This window comes from Podarcis pityusensis (assembly GCF_964106645.2).
Source record: "Podarcis pityusensis genome assembly, chromosome: 1".
Lineage (NCBI taxonomy): Eukaryota > Metazoa > Chordata > Lepidosauria > Squamata > Lacertidae > Podarcis > Podarcis pityusensis.
The window spans coordinates 101698910-101714665 of NC_138028.1; the positions used below are offsets into that span (position 1 = coordinate 101698910).

The 15756-nt window shown below is 41.4% G+C and overlaps 1 protein-coding gene across 4 annotated transcripts in view; it reads right to left on the minus strand.

Moving 5' to 3' along the window:
- GTDC1 (glycosyltransferase like domain containing 1) overlaps positions 1–15756 on the minus strand; it is a 231123-nt gene that overhangs the window by 199481 nt on the left and 15886 nt on the right. For 3 of the 4 annotated variants that reach the window (XM_081007917.1, XM_081007920.1, XM_081007921.1), the window contains exon 2: positions 8701–8751. The exons of the other annotated variant lie outside the window; for it this stretch is intronic. The gene's annotated coding sequence lies outside the window, so the exon portion shown is untranslated. The remainder of the gene's footprint in view (positions 1–8700; positions 8752–15756) is intronic. 4 annotated transcript variants of the gene reach the window in all.

Here is a 15756-nt window from a genome sequence, read left to right on the forward strand (position 1 = left end):
CAAACTAATAATAATAATAATAATAATAATAATAATAATAATAATAATTTTTATTTATATCCCGCCCTCCCCAGCCAAAGCCAGGCTCAGGGCGGCTAACAACAATAAAATAGTACAACATTCTAAAATCATTTCATTATAAAATTAATTAAATCAAATTGATGGCAACCATTGGGCTAGAGTTCTGTGAAGATTGCCAAAGGAAGGAGTCAGGCTGTGCCCTGACCAAAGGCCTGGTGGAACAGCTCTGTCTTGCAGGCCCTGCGGAAAGATGTCAAGTCCTGCAGGGCCCTAGTCTCTTGTGACAGAGCGTTCCACCAGATCAGAGCCGCAGCCGAAAAAGCCCTGGCTCTAGTTGAGGCCAGCCTAACCTCTCTGTGGCCTGGGACCTTCAAGATGTTTTTGTTTGAAGACCGTAAGTTCCTCTGTGGGACATACCAGGAGAGGCGGTCCCATAGGTACAAGGGCTTTAAAGGTTAAAACCAGCACCTTAAACCTGATCCTGTACTCCACCGGGAGCCAGTGCAGCTGGTATAGCACCGGGTGAATGTGATCTTGCAGCGAGAACCCCGTAAGGAGTCTCGCCGTGGCATTCTGCACCCGCTGGAGTTTCTGGGTCAGTCTCAAGGGCAGCCCCACGTAGAGCGAGTTACAATAATCCAGTCTGGAGGTGACAGTCACGTGGATCACAGTGGCTAGGTCAGGGCGAGAGAGGTAAGGAGCCAACTGCTTAGCTTGGCAGAGATGAAAAAATGCTGCCTTTGTTATAGCTGTAATCTGCGCCTCCATGGAGAGGGAGGTGTCGAAGATTACACCCAAACTCTTAAAGGACAGTGCTGGCACTAATTGTACCCCCGCAAGAGATGGGAGTTGCCCCCCCCCAATCCCATATCGTCCCGTCCCAGCCAGAGAACCTCTGTCTTCGAAGGATTTAACTTCAACCGGCTCCCACGTAACCATCCAGCCACAGCTAATGCACTAAGGCGTGTTTAAACTAATTTTTAAAAAGGAAGATTTTGGGCTACAAAACCCAAGTTATGTGTGTCAATAAAACTGGCTTCTTTTGCATTGATATTTCATTCCAAACCCTGCATTTCATTTTTATTATCTTAGTGTGTGTGATCATGGGGAAAGGAGTAGATGAGCAACCTTTACGCAGGAAAATGGAAGACATAAGGAATAGACATGTGACCATGTAGAAAGAAGACAGATGCTCCACTGCATGAACAAAGGAGCCGTTTACATACCTGGCAAGTACTGTTTTAAAACACATTTTCATGAACACAAGACACAAGTAAGAGATTCGGGGGGGACCAAATTCTACGCCTCCTTCCACAATCTGCATAAAATTCCAAGTGCACAGAATTGCAAAAGGAAAGCATATGTGTGCATGCTTATCTACACACACTCTGAGGAATTAATGCAATACTGTTATCTCTTTGGTAGGATGTGGAAGCTGTTTTGAAAGTGATACAAAACTGAAAGCATGACACTGAAGACAAATGATTTATGAACTGAGTAGGCTGTGGCCCTTCGACGAGCAACTTACATACTTCCCAGTGGAGTTCAGCAAAACAACAAAAAAATCTTTTTGAGCTTGGCAGGCCATCTCTGCAATTTTGAGCTTGGTTTTTTTTTTTTTTACCCGTTCACTGTTTCACCTTATTTTTCTTTTTTAAAGTTTATTTATCCTTTTGATTGTATACCTTTGCCAGGTTGGAACCATGTAAAACTGTGAAGGTTTTAGATCAGAAGCCACCTGTGTGGGACTCTTAGCTGGGAGGCACATGTAAAACCCTTCCTAGATAAGAGATAGCTTAGGAAAAGCTAGCTAACAGTTAACTTTTCTCCCTGGCAGCTTCTTTCCACTGCAATGTGTTCTTAAAATTGAGTTAACAACTATCAGGAGGATGGTTTTAAAAGCAAATAAATACCCAAATAAGAACTATAGGAACCAACCTACAAATGGTAGCCATCTTTCACTTGGTCTTAATACACACCACTTAACAGTTCCTCGCTTCCAGCCCTAGAAGCTTTCATTACTGAAAACTTGATAACAGCACAATCTATCCTTCTTTGCTCGGACAGCCACTGAGTGACCTGCACACCACCAAAGCACCTCACAGTGTGGCTATGGTTCATGGTATTTGTATTCCATCCATCTGCCAAGGCGCTCAGTACTTCATAGAAGAAGCCTACAGGCCTGTGAAGTTGGGGAGGCGGACAAAGGTATACATGAGAGATGGCTTGCCCAAAGCCATCCAGTATTCTCCCTAGCCAAGCTCAGATTTGTGCCTGAATTTAACACATCCAAGCCCAACTCTCTAGCCACTATTCCAACTTGGCTCACCAGCATTAATGGGGTCAGAAATGTAGCACACTAATAAAAAAAGCAATAGAAATTATAAATAAAACTTGTTATAGGAAATTAATTACTGGACTGGAAACGAAGAAGGGGAAGGGGAAGAAAGAGCTGGGGGTTGCAATGATTTCCTGTTAATAAATGAATTGCTGGATTTTGAGAGGGGAGAAATAGCTGAGGTGTTCACTGATTTTATTTGGCTAATAAATTAATTGGGGAGAAAAAGCTGGGGTGTGGAGTGCTTTTATTTTGGCAATAAATTAATTGCTGGAAATTAAGAAGGGAAGAAGCAGCTGGGGTGTGCAATGGTTTTTATTTTGGTAATAAGTCAATTCCTAGATACTTTGTGGTTAAAAGGGGTTCTGCTGTTAATACAACTGATGATCAGCATTTATAATTCTTCTTCAAGAAATTCCAAATAGAATGGGGCTTTTGACTGCATGCTTAATTTGCAGAGTTCGAAGGTGGGACCCAGTGCTCAAAAGGAAAATGAGCAGACAGTGTCATATTTTAAAAGGAGGGGGGGAATAGCTCGAGCTCAAGGCGTAAGTGAGAAAAATGCCACAGCATTTTGAAACTGTACCTGCAAATAGTGTTATTATAGTGTTATGACACAGCTTGTGATTTGGACAGCAAATCACTGTTATCTTCCCTCACTGACAATTACAGAACTTTTGTTATGACTCAGGAAAATGCACCAACGAGAGTAGCGAGAATCTAAGTGGACTCTAGGCTATTGATTACAGTTAATTCAAATCTCCCATCTGCAAGGATCTTATACGCAGGCTCAACAGGGCATCACTGTGCTTGCTTTGTCAACTAGATCACCACTGAACCTAATCCACTCACATTTTTTGCAAACTTTTTCAGTAATGCTGAAAAACACCTTTCTTTAGTTATGGTTGTTGGGATGGGGGTCTGTCCAAATGCATTAGGCAAATCAGCTAAACAGAACCTCCAGGTTGAGAAGAAATATTCATTGAGTATCAGTTGCAGGGTGATGAGCAGTGGAGGGTTATTTTTTGTCCATATCCTGCTGTGGCCTTCTCATAATCTGACTATCCATTATACTGGAAGACGTATTTTATTCCAAGGACTGATTCCCTTAACAAGCACAACTTATGAGCCTTTAAGAAGGTATTTTTCTTTCAAATTTTAACTCTTAACTCACAGGACATGGAAGAAACCTTAACAGCAGCAATTTTTCACCTTTCTAAATGAATGAATAAAAGTGCAACTAATTAAGGCCTGGAGAGGGTGAAGGGAGGTTAGGAAACAAGAGTAACTTCAGCTGCAAGCAGAAAGATGTTTGGATGTGAAGTCACCCCAATGATGAACAAGAGAGGGGCAGACCTGGTTTCTCAGTTTCTCAGAAGTCAAGCCTCACCACCTCTCAGTCACCAGAATACTAGTTATAGTTTCTTTATTTGCCCTTCCCCCTATATAAATCCCTTGAGCCAATTAAAGGAATCCAAGTTCCACAAATTTAAAGGAACAGACACATACACAAATGGGTTCAGGTCTTTGATTTCTAACATCCAATTGCTTATCTCAATTAAAACAAGAGCTGAAAGTTACTACACAACCCTATGCATATGTATTGGACATCCTGAAGTATTGAATGGGCCTTAATTGTAGGTGGGTATGCACAGGATTGCAGCATAGCTGTCAAGTGTCCCTTATTTGAAGGGACAGTCCCTTTTCCAGCGACATGTCCCGCTGCTGTCCCTTATTGATGGATGTCCCTTAAATGTCCCTTAAATGATGTCCCTTAAATTTCAAAGGAAGCAGCTCCTCTCCCTCCCTCCCTGCCGGCCAGGAAGGAGGGAGGCTCCAACTGTGTTGCTTGGCTGTGTTGCTCACCCAATAAGAAGTCTAAGAATGACTGGGGGGTGAAGCTTGCATGCCTTGTGCTGTTCAAGTCGGCTGCGTTCCCTGGGGACTCGCCTTTGCTCAGCGCTTCCCTGCGGAGAGGTGACGGTGGTTTTCCTTGAGGCTTCGTTTGGCTGCTGGCTGGGCTTTCTGCCTTTGGCTCAGAGGGGCTCAGAAGTTGAACATACCTGTGCTGAGTGCTCAGATCGGAATCGGATGGATACATCATCGACGGCCCACTCACCCTTGCCGGCGAAAAGGTCTGTCTGGAGCAGGGGCACATGGTGGGGGAAAAGGAAAGGAGATCTCGGGGGGGGGGGGACTGTGTGTGTGTGGCTAGTTAATGCAAGCTGAGGGGGATTTTGAACGCTGGACACCATTTTGTTGCACGTGCTGCTGCAAACTTTGCAGTGCAAAGCCAGGCCGGGGAGCCATCTTAAGTTGAGGCTGCATAGGCCTTGTGGTGCATGTGATTCAGATTCTATTCAGTTGAACCTCTGGTTACGAAGTTGGTTGGATAGTGTTCTCGAAGCTACCAGCATGAGTTTGACCAGACTGCAGGAGGACAGGAAGACTGGAGTGCCTAGAACAGATGAGGCTGCAGGTCCCTTATTTTGGCTGCTGGTCCCTTATTTTCAAGGCTGCTGGTCCCTTATTTTCAAATCTGTAAGTTGACAGCTATGGATTGCAGTCCAATCTACAGAGTTTGGTATCAAATACTCCAATTTTTTGTTTTGTACACATAGCTTATATCTTGACACAGAAAGGCTGGCCTGGTTCTGATATTGAAACTGCTACTTCACAAAGAGCGAAGCAACACAAATTTGGGCATCACCTACTTTCTCAATTAGATGAAACTTCTTTCACATTATTCTTGCAGTTTCTATTATTCATTTCTTCACTGAATGACTAATGATTTCAGCCTCTGTATTTCAGATTTAGATATGGAAAACTGCTGATTAAAGGCTGGGGGGACTTTCCACGTAGTTATAAAGCCTACTTTCCAGGTGCAGTGGATATTAAAACTGTACACATGGTGCTTGTGTACTGGAGAGAGCAAATATGATGCCATAAAACAAGCCTATGTACAAAACTACTGTGATCGCATATGAAGACACTAATTCTACTAGCAGAGAAAAAAATAAAGAAAATGGTTCCACTAACAGCAGTATACAAGATATGAGTTCAAGTTCTACCTCTAGTTCCCACACTTGTGCGTCAACATTTACCCATTACCTGTTGACGTATTACTCAAATCGAAAAGGGGAAAAGCAATGATTTTCCTGTGCTGAAAAACACTGTTTGAAGTAATATAAAAACTACAGGTCTTGGTCACTCTCCCACACTCAAAGTCCATAACCTGGTCACAGAGGCCATGCTTTAGCTGCAGAAGGTCCCAGGTTCAAAGAGTGTGACCCGGTATAAGGTAGCGCCTTCAGTCATATATGTGATTTGATATTGGAAGTAGATCCTAGCCTTGTGCATCCCTTTCCTTGCCTCCTTGACTGTGCAAAGAAAGGATTATCCCCTCCCTCTGTTGTTTTACTGTTATATTTGTATTGTGAAACAACTGGTATAGCATAAAAGTGTTTTAAATATATAAATGACTGCACCAGCGGCACCAACACTGAAACGAAGGACAGAAGGATCTGCCACTTTTGCTTTTTTCGGTTTCTCATTTTCCCTAAGCTTACATTTAGTTACCAACACTTTGCAGCAATTTGCAAATAAAATTTGGGGGTGGAGGGAATGCATGAAAATTCATCAGGATTTTAGTGCGGATTTTTCCTAACACATTTTTATATGCAGTTTAACAAGTACATGTTTTTGCAAGCAGCTTTCTCTAATATAATGGACGTTTATGTGTTATTTTCACCAATGTATTCATTTTTATACACACTATATGCATTTTTGTAAACTGTGTTTGGTTGACAAACTGCATAGCAAAATTTGAATAATTGCAAATTTCAATGGATTGTTGTGTTTTAGTTCTCATACTGTTTCAGAAGTACCAATTTGATAGATTTGGCTTCCAATGAGATCTGAATTGAGTTTCTCCCCAGTTCCTAACTGAAACAAACATTACAGAGGCTACCTTCTCCCTAACGCATACAAGTCTAAGAGAAGCAGCCACAGCTTGTTTACGTAGTCAGATTATTAACAGTGGTCACAGGGTTATATCCAATGACACAAGCGGATTTCCACTCATGTTCTGTGACTTCCCTTCCTCTCTCTCCCCAAATCTGCTGGGGGGGAGGGCATCCCCCTACCCTCCAGAGCAGATTTTGAGGACACACAAGGGACTGCAAGAGATGAATGGGACATTCCTTTGCATACACAGGTGCTTGTTGCACAAACAGTACTGCAGTGTTGGATAAAACACGTAGTTCAGACAATATGCAGAGGTACAGTAAGTAACTACTTAAACATGCTAGCAGCTTCACCCGTGTTCAAAGTGGCCTCTGGTCTGTGCACTACCTGAGAAAATAAGTGTGTATCTTTCCTCTCTATAAAGGTAAATATATATATATTTTTTTTTTAAATGATATTTATTAAGATTTTCAAAGATACAGAAAGTAAAGATTAAAATACATTCAAAGCCTTATTTTCATAGATCCACTTTCCGGGACTCCCCCCTTCCCCCACCCCTACCATATTCCCCTTTCATATTGTTGGCTCCACAAGCTCTCAGTTCTAATTAAAACTTAATTTGTTTAAACCATTATTCGAATTTAAAATTTATACACTCCTCATCAATACCCTTAATAAAAAACAAAAGTTCTCTCCCCAGGGCCCACCCCATTTTCATTCCACAATTTCCCTTTTTTTAAAAAAATAAGGACACCCCACACAATAGAAATATAAGAAATAAGAAATAAAAAGTATAATAGGTGAAAAAGAGCCAGTTCAGAAAAAAAAAAGTTGACAAGCCTTTGGATTTTAGTTCTCCCCCCCCCCCCTGTCCCCGGTTTAATTTCCCCCTGACCACCAAACCATGTTATCTGCCTGGAATTCTTAAAGTCCATAAATCACCTATTTCCCCCAACTCCTTGCTGGCTTTTTCTTTTTATAGTTATTTTTTAAGACATTTAACTTCAAATCTTTAATAAAACTCCCCCCATTGTTCTTTCCAAGTTGTAGTCCAATTTCCTCTTGTTCCGCTGCTGAAACGTTCTAATTCAGAAGTTTAGTAACTCTGCAGGGATTATTGTTATTCAGGAACAAAAACTTGCGTTCAGTCCCTTCCTTTCTTCAATAGAAAATTCTATTGTCTCCTTTAGCTGAACACCCTGTAGACAAAATATTATTTCCGTTTTGCAGCTTTCCCAGAAGATAACCAGTCCTGTAAAATTCCAATGGTATTTTTCCACTTACGACCATCTTTGTAATGTCCCGAAACTCCTCTAGGGGGATTGTTGTAACTTTGTTTTCTCTAGTCCAAAAGTCCGATTGTTATCCATGTTTTCGCCATTTTGTATCCAAGTTTTAACGGGTTATAGCAAATTGTAACAAATTTAACCAGCAAAGTTCTCATAATAAGATCCTCTCTGCTTTCCGACTTTGACAGCTACTTTGACAGCTGTCAAAATCTCCGACTCTTTTCACCAGGCTCTCTCTTCAATCACCCCGGTTCCCAGGGGGGGGGGTCACGTTTCCCTTCTCCCTCAATTCTTCCTCCAGCACAGTTCTTGTAGTTCCCCATCGTGGAATTCTTAGTTTTTATCAGCAATACAAATCTTTTTGGACCTTGGTTTCCACCATCCTTGTTTTGGAAGGTTTACAGTAGGGAGGGGGACTGACTTCCTTTTTGGATCCCCCCCCCGCTCGTGTCCAATCCGAAAAAAAAATTTTTTTTTTCTCCTTTTGAACCCGGTTTCCAAATTACTCACGGGTTGTTGTTAAGAAGTCCGAATTTTCAATAGAAGAAGTCAGCGCTCTCCGCCAAATGGCATGCGGCTTCGCTCGGCAGGGATAGCAGAGGACTCAAAGCACCACGCTTCTCCCCGGCACCCGATCCGTAGCCTTTAAAAAGGCTCCTTCACGAGTCGGGAGGGCGCTAGCGGTGCCAGCCGAGTCTCCATGTCCACGGCCTCCGTGGCCGTGGTTTTTAAGGGTCCCCGCATCGCCGGTGCGGTAGGACCCAGCCCCTGCCGAGCAGGCTCCCTCCGGAGCTCGGAGGGAGTCCGCCATTCGGCGATGGCGCCAACCCGGAAGTCCTCTATAAAGGTAAATATAGTAAAACTATTCTACGTGACGAGTTCTTGGTTTTTGTCATCTTTGACTATAGAGGTAAATTTCATATTCTCTCAGGCTGTCATTTTGAAACTTTATGACTAGGACAGAAAATTGCTCTTCTTCATTATGAAGAAAAAAAAGTTACTAGTTCTTTACTTACTTTTGCAACACAGTTAAGAACTATACCAAGAAACATAAATATGCAATCCCACAGTAGAAATTCAACTTACTTTATGATGACTTCTATGAAAACGGTTTTTTTTTTTTTGGCACCCAGTGTTCTGTAAAAATATTTACAGAAACATTTTTTTCATTAACAGTATAGAAATACAAAGTCATACAGAAACTGATTGCTGAATAATTACACAAAATGATAAGACTTCCACTGCAGTTACGTCTACATGAGATGCAACAAGCATTTCTCAACAAGATTAGAACTGTACAGTTGTTGATATTTACGTGCTCTGTTTCATCATGGCAATCCATTCTAAAATTATCAAAATGCCACAAGACATACTTTATCTACAGTGTATTATAGAAATTCAACACAGCAGCTGCTACCCCAAGTTTATTTATATGTACTTGAAACCTCGATGAAAGCTCAATGAAGATTGAAACCTTTGCACCCTTAACTAGGTGCAGGATTCTAACCACATCACTTGTGCTGGACTTTAAAAAATCCTGTTTAAAATGTATTATTAGAATCCTAGCAGTGAGTCTCCCTTCATCAAGCATTTGTGGGTTTTGATTTTTACAAGGAAACCAGCTAGTATTAAATACCAAAGAACAAGCTGATCAGAACTTCAAGCTTAATAATAATAGTTTGTCAAGGAAGGTATATACACCAGTTGCAAGAGCTAGCACTTTCCAAATAACATTATTTAGCGCCCCGGTCTCTCTCTCTCTCTCTCTCTCTCTCTCACACACACACACACACACACACAGAGCGATTCACTTGCTTTATACTTACAAAATACTTTTATATACAAAAAAATAATTTGTTGCTAGGTTTTGCTAATTTTTAATCTACCGTTAGCATTCATCACACTTCCCTTTCATCACATTCCTCAAACATAATGGCAGGAAGAGAAAAGACCTTTCTCTCTGAACTCTGTCATAAATACAATCTGGGAGACCAGGGTTCAAATCCCCTCTCAACCATGAAGCTCACTGGGTGATTTTGGGACAACCACACTCAACCCAACCTCCCCTCAGAGGTTTGTTGTGAAGATATACCGGGGAGGGGGGGTAGAACCTTGACCTAAAAAGTGGTATATAAATGTAAGAAATAGATCATGGGGGGGGGGTGATCTTTCTGTATGCCTTTTCTCTGTAATAACATTGGATGCCAATCAATACTTCCGCTCTACAATGTTAAGGGGCTGTCAGGAATGCAGCTTCATCCACAGGTCAGGAAAAGGACTCGAGATGCGAATTGCAATCAGCTTTGATTCACAAAAGTAAAAGCACAATGGAGTTTGTTGAAGGCATTGCTGGAACTGGCATTTGGAGTGGGAACATTGGATGCCACCCATTACTTTCTCTTTATCTCAATATCTCTATCAGGTCAATTTTAGATAGCTGTACACCACTGAGTTAATTTTCAATATTTCATATTGTCACACACCTGCTAACACTGTGTGGTCCTGCATGATGTTTACTTAAATGGGGCATCTCTATGTGTGCAAAAAAATAAATAAATAATGGATGCACAAATGGTAATAATTGAGCAGACTGGAAATAAATAAATACAATGCTAATGTCCCTGAACTGGACAACTTAAAACATAGAGCACGCATAGCACTCCTGTATGTCAATGGAACCCCCGGTTACAGCAGTAAAACTGACAGCATTTCATTTTCCTTTAACACATTCAAAATTTGTTCAGTGATGAAAGGATATTCAGAACAAGTCAGAATTTTTATTCAGAAAGATAGATTTTTGATGACCCACATCTGCTCTATTAACTTTTACATAAATTTCTTGCAGACACTGCTGAAATGAAATACTAATTTAAAATGTCAAGAACCCTCCCACCCAAACATCTAGAGAAAAGCACCCACATGTGCTATACAGCTGTTTTACTTTGAAATGGGGAAACCCAATGTTGCACCTCTTAAGAGGTGGGGGGGGGGGAGTTAAGTCAAGATTCTCCTATACCTCAACTAAACTGACATGTGGTATGACATTTGAGGCATGTGCTTTCAATATACGCCTTACAAATGGACTGTAAATGCTTTCTTTCTATAGATGATGCAAACTGCAGGTACGAAAATGGAAACACTAACCTGTGTTCTAGTTTCAATCTTGAAAGTACTTGTAGAAAGAAGTTGCAACCACATGTTTCAAGATGATTCAGAAATGCCTTACCTTAGAAACTTTAAAGCATTGTGTTGGATTCTGCTTGCACAAAGGCAGCATTTTCAAATTCCCAAAAAGCTCATTTGTACAAGATTTTAAATCAACAGATTTTGAACTATTTAAGTAGGGTGAACTATGGAGCGGGGGGCAGCAAACTATTTAGCTTTCATCTTTAAGTTAATACGTCATCAGCTCACTGCCTTGCTAACAGCAAAGAGATATGATATGCTTAACAAATTTCATCTACAGGAAACGGAACCTATTTCACTTAAAATTTTGATTTTTACTTATCAGTCCTAAATCCAGAGCATGGAAGTTGTTCTTCCATTCACAATAGTGGGGAAATTGTGTCAACTTGTGCCTTTATTGGCAGCCCTCCCACACCCTGTCTAACATCACACCCAAATGTCCTCCAATCCCAGGAACAGATTCTCAGAGGTACAGGGGCTGTGGAAAGATGGGAGGACGAAGAAAGCCCTGTTGTGTGAACTTTTCACTCTGCTTCATTCATAAAAATAAAGTTAGGATAAAGTTTAAAACATACGTACTAAGTTCAGGTACACTGATTGTTTCAGGATTCAGCTAGACAGAAACACACCCATACAAATGCTGTTCATTAGATTAACATAAGCAGTTCCGCCGCACTGCATCCGTTCAGAGCAACTCCTCTGCACACCATCCTTATAAATAAGGTCAGTTATAGACATGATAATATGAGATTTTATTCATAAGGGGAAGCACTGAAGTCAGGCAGCAGCAAGCTGTACCACAGAACGGTGGAATGCCAGGCTTACCAAATTCATGGCCTCTGATCTATATAAAAAAGGAGCACGGTACATCTTTTAAAAAAAGTTGCTCAGAATTTAAGTACATATTTCATGGTCAAGAAATTGGGACTCTTCATCTTCATCATTTCTTTCTCTGGCTACATCAGCACGTAAGTTTTCAGCACCTGATTAAGTGACAGGTTTGGAGCGTTTTCAGCTACAATTGCACACAGGCTTTTGCTTCAGTCCAGAGCGCTGTAATAAGATCAACCTGAGCAGCAGGTGAGCTGCCTCAGGCAGTAACCACCATAGAAACTACAGAAAATGCATATTCAAAACATTCTGAGTTCTGTACAAATACAAAAGATAATCTGAATACATTCAATTTAGAATATTCGCTAACAGCTGCTGGGTGCTGCCATGCATTTTAGAATTGTAGAATCGCAGAGTTGGAAGGAATTCCAAGGGTCATCCAGTCCAACCCCCAGCAATGCAGGTATCTAAACTAAAGCATCCATGACAGGTGGCCATCCAACCTCTGCTTAAGAACCTCCAAGGAAGGACTATTATCTACTGACAGGAAAGGATAAATGGTGCAGCATTACCCATGCTTTCCCAGTTTTAGTTTTTGTTTTAGTTTTTGGCTTTTTGTTGTAGCTAGTTGGGTGAGGGAGTTGCTTGTTGCTTTTGGAATCCCCTGCTCCCCAACCTAAATAGGATTGATTGTTTTGTTTAAGAACACTTCCGTCCACTTCCATTTCGACAACATCCCAAACTGCTAACAAAGGAACTGTCAAGAATGTATTATTTTTACCCCGCAAGTACAATAAAACAGTCATAAAAATAACTTGACACAGCAGACAAAAATCAAATTAAGATCAGCAGAACAGAATCAAAATTAAAAACACCAGAGCAGGCTATAGATAGGCAGAAAGATAGATACACATGTCAAAAAGTGTTTTCCTCTACCTCAGGCATCCCCAACCTGCGGCCCTCTAGATGTTTTGGCCTACAACTCCCATGATCCCTAGCTAACAGGACCAGTGGTCAGGGATTATGGGAACTGTAGTCCAAAACATCTGGAGGGCCAAAGGTTGGGGGTGCCTGTTCTACCTCATCTCAAACGGCCCACAAAATGGTAAGCTGTCACTTTGCTGGAAACCAAGGATTGAAGGGCCCAGGCAAATACCCAAATGGACAAAGTTCATCTAAGTGGACCTCTCATATACAGTCTGGATAATCTTTAGCATAAGATTTCTCTCTCTTTTAATTTATTTATTTATGCAAATCACCATCAATTCCCATGTTACTCCAATGGCACCATTTTTTCCAACACTTTTTCTGCCATGTTCAAGGAATGAAACTTTATGTGTGTGAATTATCCACCATGAGGTGGATAACCGTGTCAATAACTTTGTTTAAGCACAACATTAAAACACAGTTAAATTTCATGCTGGGTGTATTTACTAAATTGGATTACTGCAAAGCAAACATTCAGACAAACAACAAACACCTGCAGTTGGGTTTTTTTTAAATAATAATAATAGTAATAATAATCAAGCTTTCCTTGAGAAATGCTGCCTTCCATAGGTGTCCATACATAGTCAAAACTACTTTTAAAAATCAAAAATTTAAAGGTAGCTGAAAATTTGGTATAAGAAGAATACTGATGGGAACTGCAAGGGGAAATACCATACAAATATTAGCAGTATTGTCCACTGGCAGCACTCTTGTGCCTAATTTTGAAACTGTTTTTGTTTTATTTCGGGAAGGTCTGGAACATCATCCTTTGGAGATCTGGGGGTGGGAGGATGCAACTTGTGTTAGGGGGAAAGAAAAGTGTATGAAGCATATGCATGCGTGTTCCAGAAGAAACAATTACAGTGGTACCTCAGGTTAAGTACTTAATTCGTTCTGGAGGTCTGTACTTAACCTGAAACTGTTCTTAACCTGAAGCACCACTTTAGCTAATGGGGCCTCCCGCTGCTGCCGTAGCACAATTTCTGTTCTCATCCTGAAGCAAAGTTCTTAACCTGAAGCACTATTTCTAGGTTAGCGGAGTCTGTAACCTGAAGGGTATGTAACCTGAAGCGTATGTAACCCGAGGTACCACTGTACTTGAACATTACTAATTGGCAATATAACATTTCCTAGATTGCATTTAGGCCATTAAAATATTCAATAGCTATTAATAATCTGGAAATCATATTTTGATCATTAAAAACAGCAGACCTGTATATTTATTTATTAAGCTCCATTGCCGACTGACGTCTCTTGCTTCATTTCCGAAACCCAGAAGCTTATGCATTGCTCAAGAAACTGACATTGCCAGCAAAAGGCTGTGGCTTTCACATATGTGCCGTTCTGGACATGTGCATCTGCCTCAAAGCCAGAAGGAGAAATGGTAACTGAGCATGCAAAAGCAAATCACTCTTTTTGCCAGGGCATTCTTGCAAAATCTGCTAGAATGTATTGTAATCCACTGTTGAACCGTAGTGGTGGTGGTTGCTTGTCAGCAATTCTAGGGTGACAATCTTAAGAAAAAGTAGTAACAAATGCAGCCAGAATTATACAGGGCAATATACCCTGGGCTCCTTGGGGAGGAAGGGCAGGACAGAAATTTAACAATAAAGTAATACTCAAAATTACCCTCTCTAGATCCTATGTGTTCCTATCCAAACACATTCATCAGGGTGGGTCACTAGAAGAAAACAAGACCCCTACTCCCTTCACAGAAATAACATCAAAGTACTATACAGGTCATCCAAGGAACAATCCTGTTGATCGCAGCCATACATATCAAAGTCAATTCTGGCATTCCCTGTCTTATCAGCACAGGAAGAAACAGGTTAGCTCCAACCATGGCATTATCCCCTAGCACAGCCATTTAGTTTCTCCATAGAAAATGAGGAGTGACATTCATTTCCTAGGGCATCAATCTTCCTAAAGTCCTGGGGTTCCCAACATGGCACCCTTAGACACCTCTATGGCCAAGATTGAAGTCCACCAGACAGGGTGATGTACAAAAAAGTTCCTTGATGCTTAGCCTGGAATACGTCCCTCAACAAGGCATTTTGATTCTGATTCATTAACAGGTGGCCAAATTGGCCCACTTCCTGCTTCATAGATCACAATGGTGGGGAACCTGTGGTCCCCATATATTTTGGGGGCAATTTCCATTAGTCTCAGCCAACATAGTCAGTGCTACAGATAACGGAAGTTGTGGTCCAATATTTGGAGGGTCACAGATTCCTCCCTGCTGACATACTACAAAAAGCACCACTTAGGCCTCTTGAAAATAGTTATTAACATGTTTTTCGAAATGCAAAACTCATTTCAACATTGGAATTTGACCCTCTATAGCAGTTCCACAATACAGTGGTACCTCAGGTTAAGTACTTAATTCGTTCCGGAGGTCCGTACTTAACCTGAACCTGTTCTTAACCTGAAGCACCACTTTAGCTAATGGGGCCTCCTGCTGCTGCCGCGCCGCTGGTGCACGATTTCTCTTCTCATCCTGAAGCAAAGTTCTTGGCCCGAGGTGCTATTTCTGGGTTAGCGGAGTGTGTAACCTGAAGCGTATGTAACCTGAAGCGTATGTAACCTGAGGTACCACTGTACCTCAAACAAATCAATACAGCGATTCTTAATATTAAGTACTGGCTGAGCAAACATGACGATCCGCCATGTTTATAGGGTCAAATTTATATCAAAAACCATATATATTATTCCAAAAAAGATCAGGAGTCAGACTCTGGAGTCGAATTAATGTTAAAGATCAAAAATAGAGAAAAACTAAAAATGTGTGTGTGTGTGTCTATGTTCAAAAGTTCAAAAATTTTAACTCAAGGCTGCTTCAAGCTGCAGCTGCAACAGGCTTGCAGTCTTCAACCGGCGTCTAAGCGAGGCAGGGAGAGAAGGCCACTTGCGTGTAGGACCAAATTCCCACAGCGGGCACCAAGCCTCCAACTGGGCCTTGTCTGGCCGGCACTCTGCCCTCCCAGGCCCACAGCAAGTCACCCCCAGTTCTCTGGAGGGACCGCCAGAGCTACAGAGCAGCAAAAGTTGCTTCTGTTGTTGCTGTTGACACCCGGCCGGATTCTTTAAAATTGCAACAATTCTATAATGGAGGTCTCTCTTGACAAAGCCCCAACTTCA